Source organism: Manacus candei, unplaced genomic scaffold (genome assembly GCF_025592945.1).
Source record: "Manacus candei isolate 608988 ecotype Guabito, Panama unplaced genomic scaffold, ASM2559294v1 h1tg000237l, whole genome shotgun sequence".
Lineage (NCBI taxonomy): Eukaryota > Metazoa > Chordata > Aves > Passeriformes > Pipridae > Manacus > Manacus candei.
This window is the reverse complement of record NW_026138285.1, coordinates 47,505-53,518: the sequence shown is the minus strand read 5'-3', so window position 1 is coordinate 53,518 and position 6,014 is coordinate 47,505. Positions and strand designations below refer to the sequence as shown.

General features: G+C 38.9%; 1 long non-coding RNA gene across 2 annotated transcripts in view; it reads right to left on the bottom strand.

Moving 5' to 3' along the window:
- LOC127464572 (uncharacterized) overlaps nt 1-6,014 on the bottom strand; it is a 33,747-nt gene that overhangs the window by 10,696 nt on the left and 17,037 nt on the right. Inside the window, exon 3 of one of the 2 annotated variants that reach the window (XR_007901450.1) lies at nt 2,913-3,078. The exons of the other annotated variant lie outside the window; for it this stretch is intronic. This is a non-coding gene — a long non-coding RNA (uncharacterized LOC127464572). The remainder of the gene's footprint in view (nt 1-2,912; nt 3,079-6,014) is intronic. 2 annotated transcript variants of the gene reach the window in all.

Sequence of the window (6,014 nt, the reverse complement as noted above, 5' to 3'; positions counted from 1 at the left end):
ATAAAGGAAGAAAGTAATTTTTCATCCTGAATGAGTACAAGGTAGGACTGAAGTACATGAAACAATTTGCTTGAGAAAGTGGTTCAGTAGAAACTTCTGGTTTTGATGAGCTGTCTCTCTAAAGAACTGGATATACTTTAACAGTATCATTTCTGATTTATCTGCTGTTGCCAGATAAATTTTCTTCTAGGGGAAGAGCAGAATTCTCTTTATTTAATGTACCATGTCTGGAATGTGGACTAGATTCAGCTACATGTCGCTTATAATTATTTATGTAACTTATTAATCACTGGGCTGTCACTCAGCTGTTTATAAAACACAAAAGAACACTTGGAGCCTGAAAAATTACATTTTTCCTCCCCTATACCTCCCCAAAGGCCTCTTGCACTTCTGAGGAGACCTCCATTTAAATAAAAATCTCTTGCCCAGTCTAAGTAGCAAGGAACTCTGTAATGATAATTTAAAGAACATGCTTGTACTTTGTGCTTGGCAATTGAAAGATTTGCTTTAAGGTGCTGTAAAACTTTCTTTTGAACTTTCTGGCCAGTGTCCTTGGCTCTTCATTTAGATTTTTTCCCCAAATAGGTCACAGGTAGGGTCCCCCTCCTGCCTACTCAGCAACCTGTTTTCCCCATACTCAACATTTGGAAAACCGCAGCATCTCTCTGATGGCTACCCATGTATCGTGCCTGCTTGAAAGTGGCCAGTGCATACAAAAGTTAAGATGCTTATAAATAGACATGCTCACATGTACTCACACCCTTGTTTCATACATCTCATTTCCCTCCTGCCCCCCTCTGTGGAAAGTTCATCTGTGTGGCTTTGTGCAGCTCTCTCCTGAGCTCCTGTGCAGGATAACTCACAGCTTGTCTTTCAGGAGAAGGTACTATCCCAGTTCACAGAGACCAACATCCGGGCTTGTAAGTGGTGCACAGAAGAGCAATGATTCCATTCAGCTGAATTACATTTAAAATTTGATTATGAATGGCATCTTTGAGGCAGGCTATTCATCATTTGAGTTCTATGTGGGTCCTAATGTCTTGAAGCTTCATAAAGGCAATTCATTAAACAGCTTTAGCCATTCCAGGATGTGACTCAGCGGGCTGGTAAAAAACAGTGGATGGCACCCCACTGCTGGCCAGGCATTCTTGCATTATTGTGTCGGGCTGCAGTATACTGGCAAGGTGCTTGTCCTTTCTGTGCCTCAGTTCAGCCAGTGGTGTAAAGGTTTTACCTGCCTTCTCAGTGATTTGGTGGGCTGATTAGCAACATGTTTTCAATTCTTGCATGAAAGGCTCTGCATTAATCCATGCCACAATTTGCTTTGTTTGCTTTTACCATTAAAATTGCTTGTTTCCCCCAAAGATCTGCCATCTGTCACTGTTCATCTTTTACATTTTTTTTCTCCACATTGTTTTTGTTCAGCAAACACCAATGCCTGACTAATCCTATTTCCCATTATCAGCCCTTGGAAGTGCACTGAGGTTGGGGAAGTTGCACAGTCTTGCCCCTGGCTGGATTCCCTGGGATCCGAGAGCTCACCCTGCAGCCTTGCTCTCACTGCAGCCACTAATAACATCTCGGGGTTTTTTCTTCAAAGGGGTTTCCCAGTCTTAAAAAAAAAAAAAAAAAAAAAAAAAAAAAAGTTCTGTGTGCCCCACACTGCCATAATCTGTAGGATGTAACATAGAATTGTAGGAGGGAGAGGCAGAGAGATGAGACGTTGTGTGGGTGGATGTAGGCAGCTGAGGGGGACTGCTCTGTGCTCTCTGCTTGGGTAATGATATGGTATCCTTGGGTATCTTTGTCTGCACTTGACAAAGGAAAGGGGCAGGCCTTGGGTGACAGCTGGGATGTACAGCTGTGAGGCGCAAGCCAGTGTCTGAGTAGCCAGTTGCAAATGATTTTTGTGTTTTCATAATCCTTGTGAGTAATATCCTGTCAAAGTCTCATCAAAAATTATTAGTCCCTCCATAAACTGGTACTTCAATATGTAAACTTGCCTTGTAATTAATTCTATGAGCTATGCCCCTGGCACCATAGAGCTCTTATTTCATTTTAGGGGCATAATTGATTAGGCTTCCTGTAGCTGTGATGTAGACCAAGGATGTCGCCACCAAACAAGGAGTTATTTGTGACAACTCATTTGTGAGGAGATATCTACTGTTTGCCAACATTAAGCATACACATAAGGCAAAGTAAAATATTTTGTATTTTACTGCTGTGCACTGTTTGAAGTTAAAAGAGCGAATGGAAAAACAAAGAGATTATCTAATTATACAGCCAAATTAGTATGGTTAATTATGATATATTTGTAGAGTATCTTTTATTCTCCATTGTAAAGGTTTTTGTTCTCCACTAAATTCCTTTGAAGATGTTTGCCTCAGTATAGCATCAGATGACATTCCTGTCTGGGCAACTAGATTTTGCATTGCTAAAATTTCCTTCTGTTTCAATCGTGTCAGATGCTTTTCTCTACTTCCCACAACTATTATGGTACAATGAAGTCTCTCTCTCTCTCAGATGTGCCTTTTAACAAATACAGAGTCCATCTTGATGCCAATGGTTTAGTAATAGGTTTTCCCTTCTTTTCTCTCCCTGTTCAATATTTGAGTGAATGTTACCTGAGAGAAATATGTTGGACACACAGGCAGTATTAGCTTAATTTATGGCTAGCATAAATGAGGCAGTATTTCCTGTGGGGTAAGGTCAAAAGGGCATTGTTTTCTATTAATTAAAAACAGGCCCATATAGGACAATGCACGAACGTAATAAAGACATAACACGTATTTGTGTGGCCATAAAGAAAAGGAGTAGGGTTATTCATAAACCACCAATCATAGCTGCAGTCTCTCCCTGACCCTGACAACTGAAGCAAAAAAAGAAATTATACTATTTTATTGTTTCCATACCTTGCTTATGTGAGCTAGGGAAGTGAGCTGAAGGTCTGAGAGAGACAAGTCCTTGGTTGCTGCAGCCCCTTAAAGCCTGTAAGCACAAAGTTGAAATTAAAAGTGTCTGATGCTTGCTGCCTCTCCAGGGGAAGCTATGTATGGCTGAATTCAATAGGAACTCTACCTGAAATAAAAAGAAAGAAAAACCTCAAAACCTGGATGTTTTAAAAATGAAACTAAGAGAGTAACAGAGGGAGAGTCAGAAGAAATGAGAAATGCTACCCTCCAAAACTGCAACAGAATGATAAATTACTTTTGCCTTTCTGAAACCAAGCTAGAAAACCTCTGCTCACCTCTATTATCTACTTCTGGTCTCTGAAGGTGCATTACCATATTAATTCATTGTGTTATACAATTTGAGCAACTAAATGAGTTTACCTTATGCCCTCTTAATAGCATTTTCCTCTAATGCTAACTTTAAGTGATACATTTGAGGGGATACTTGAAGCAGAATGCATCACGAAAATTTATTTAAACTCAATTTTGTTTACAAATTATGACTTAACCCTTCTTGATTAACCCAGTGTAGGAAAACCCCAGCCCCTCTTTGGATGCAACATCTCTTGGCATTGGGAATACTGTCATCTTCCAACTATTGTGAGGTTTTGCAGGGGCTTGGAAGGTGAAGAAGGACTGTTTGCGTAAAAAGACAACCATAGCATCACAAAGAAAATGAGATGCATGATGAATCAGGATGGTTACATCTGCAGCCCATCAGAGAGTATGGAGTGGTGCTGTGCCCCGCATCACACCCAGCGTGTGCCAGGGTGCTCAAATGGCTGCATCATGAGTGGGCTGCATCATGAGTGGCCTGCAGTGCTAAACATCAGGAAGTCTTCCCTAAACATTGAGGTTGTGAGAAAGAGGATAAAAAGTGGGTTAACTCAATTTTGATAACACAGTTACTATCAGAACAGGAATTTTATGTCCTGTGAATGTGGTACCAACAGGGATCCTCTGTGCACTGGGTACAGTTTTTTTCTACATGCATATGTATTTCTATGTACATGTAAATGCATACAAAAAATACGCTGACAAGCAGCTTATAAACAGGAGCAGACACCTGATCTGTGGCCTCATTTCTTTGTTCATTCCTTCCCCATTACCCAAGGGACTGTGGAACTCATATCTCATGGAATTGCCCCAGGATTTATGAACTGACAAGCATACCAACTGTAAACATATCCCTGTGTCACACTCTTAAAAGTTTCAAGGAGTGAGAAGTCTGATTGGAGTCTCTTGATACAGCTGGTCCCCAGTTCTGTTTGTTCTCATTCCTGGTCAGGAAGATTTCTGTGCACATAACAAAATTCTTAAATATTCTAGTTTTAACAGAGGTGAATGTTTATCAAAATGACCATCGTGCAGCTCCCCTCTATTCATCAGGGCCTCATTCAGCAAAGCCTTTGAGTACATTCTTTAGCTGAAGCATATACTTCTGTATTTTCCTGAAACACTGAGGATGGATGTAATTTCATTGGATAAGTTCCCATTTCAGTCATCCTGGGAGAAACAAAGGCAATACTATGCAATTTAGGTATCTAAATTTCAAACACAAATGTTTTGCAAACAGTCTGAAAATCAGTCCTTCAGTGTAATGATTACCAACAAATTCTGATCTGATAGCTGAAACTCATCTCATGGGCAGAAGAGAACTACAGGTCTGTTGCATTCAGTAGAACCACTCTCACATGTGAAGTCGAGCACCTATGTAAAGTTTTCAGGCTTGAGGTATACATCTGAAATTATGCTTTTGTCCATGAATGATTGAAACTCCAATATTATAGACAGAATTATTACATTGTTTCAAAAACCCAATAATAGATACTACAAATGTAATCGTTCTGATTCAGATTCTTAAAATGTAACATTGAGATGAACTCAGCTCCTTTGTTTGGCTGTCTGGGTTGTTTACCACTCTTGGGGTTTTGGTTTGTTTTTTTTTATATTAGCAATCAAGTATTAACTATTTACTATGACTGATAGAAGTAACATTAACTTATTGCCAACTGGAAATCAGTTCCCATTTGACCTTCTGACATGTACTAACCCCCTTTCAACTTTAAAGAGAATTTCATCCCATCTTTGTGTCATTGACATAAATTAGTAAATAGAAAGTATCTTCATGTGACACTTTCCATTGTAAGTACATCGTCAACAGTCTTATGTTCAGTGATTTTAATTTAATAGGTTTATCCCTGTGCTAGATATGGTATTCATTTAAACTGACCTTACTTTATTTGAATTATTGCTCAGATTTACACAAGTACAAATGACCTAATCTTCCAAAATACGTTTTCTGATCGACATAAGCAAACAGTCTGAAGAAGCAATTATGTAAAAGAAATGCTTTTAGGCAACAAATGGGTCTATAAATAAAAGACCGCTTCCTAATCACAGGCTAAAATTGTGTCATTTCTCCTTTTTTAATAAAAAAAAAAGTTAAACTCAGTGAATTTTAATGTTCCTGAAAATGAGGGGCCAAGATTGCTTCGCAAAACTGAGTACAGCAAAATCAAAAGCTGCACCAGCTTTTTGCCAAAGTTCAATCAGCATAGCTGCATCTGACCAGTACTGCCTTTCCAGGTCTGCACAGATCATCAAGAAATTACATGGAAAAAAATGTCCATTTTTATATTTTCAACCTGTAGGAGGGAATGGGATTCTTTTAAAGGTCAGACCTTTTTTTTTTTCCCCCAAGTGAAAAGCAATGCAAAAGTATACCACCCTCTGTACGTTTGTGCCTTTTCTATTTTTTTCATTGCCAGTACCATGGGATGCCATTATTTATTTGGATTAATGCATATTTTCCTAAATAAAGTCAGTATGTTGGGAAATATTTGTTGAAAAATGTGTCTGAAAGGGAACTTTTATCCATCCTTGGTATTTGGGGAAAAAAGCGATTGTTAACAGTTGGAAAGGTATTATTAGAGCATGTACTATATTGTGTCAATGGGCATGAGAAGAAAAACAATAGCTGAAGCTTGATACTAGAGACATCAATGTAGGCGAATTATTTTCCCACAGAATCAAGACTACTTAGCTAAAGACAATGGATAG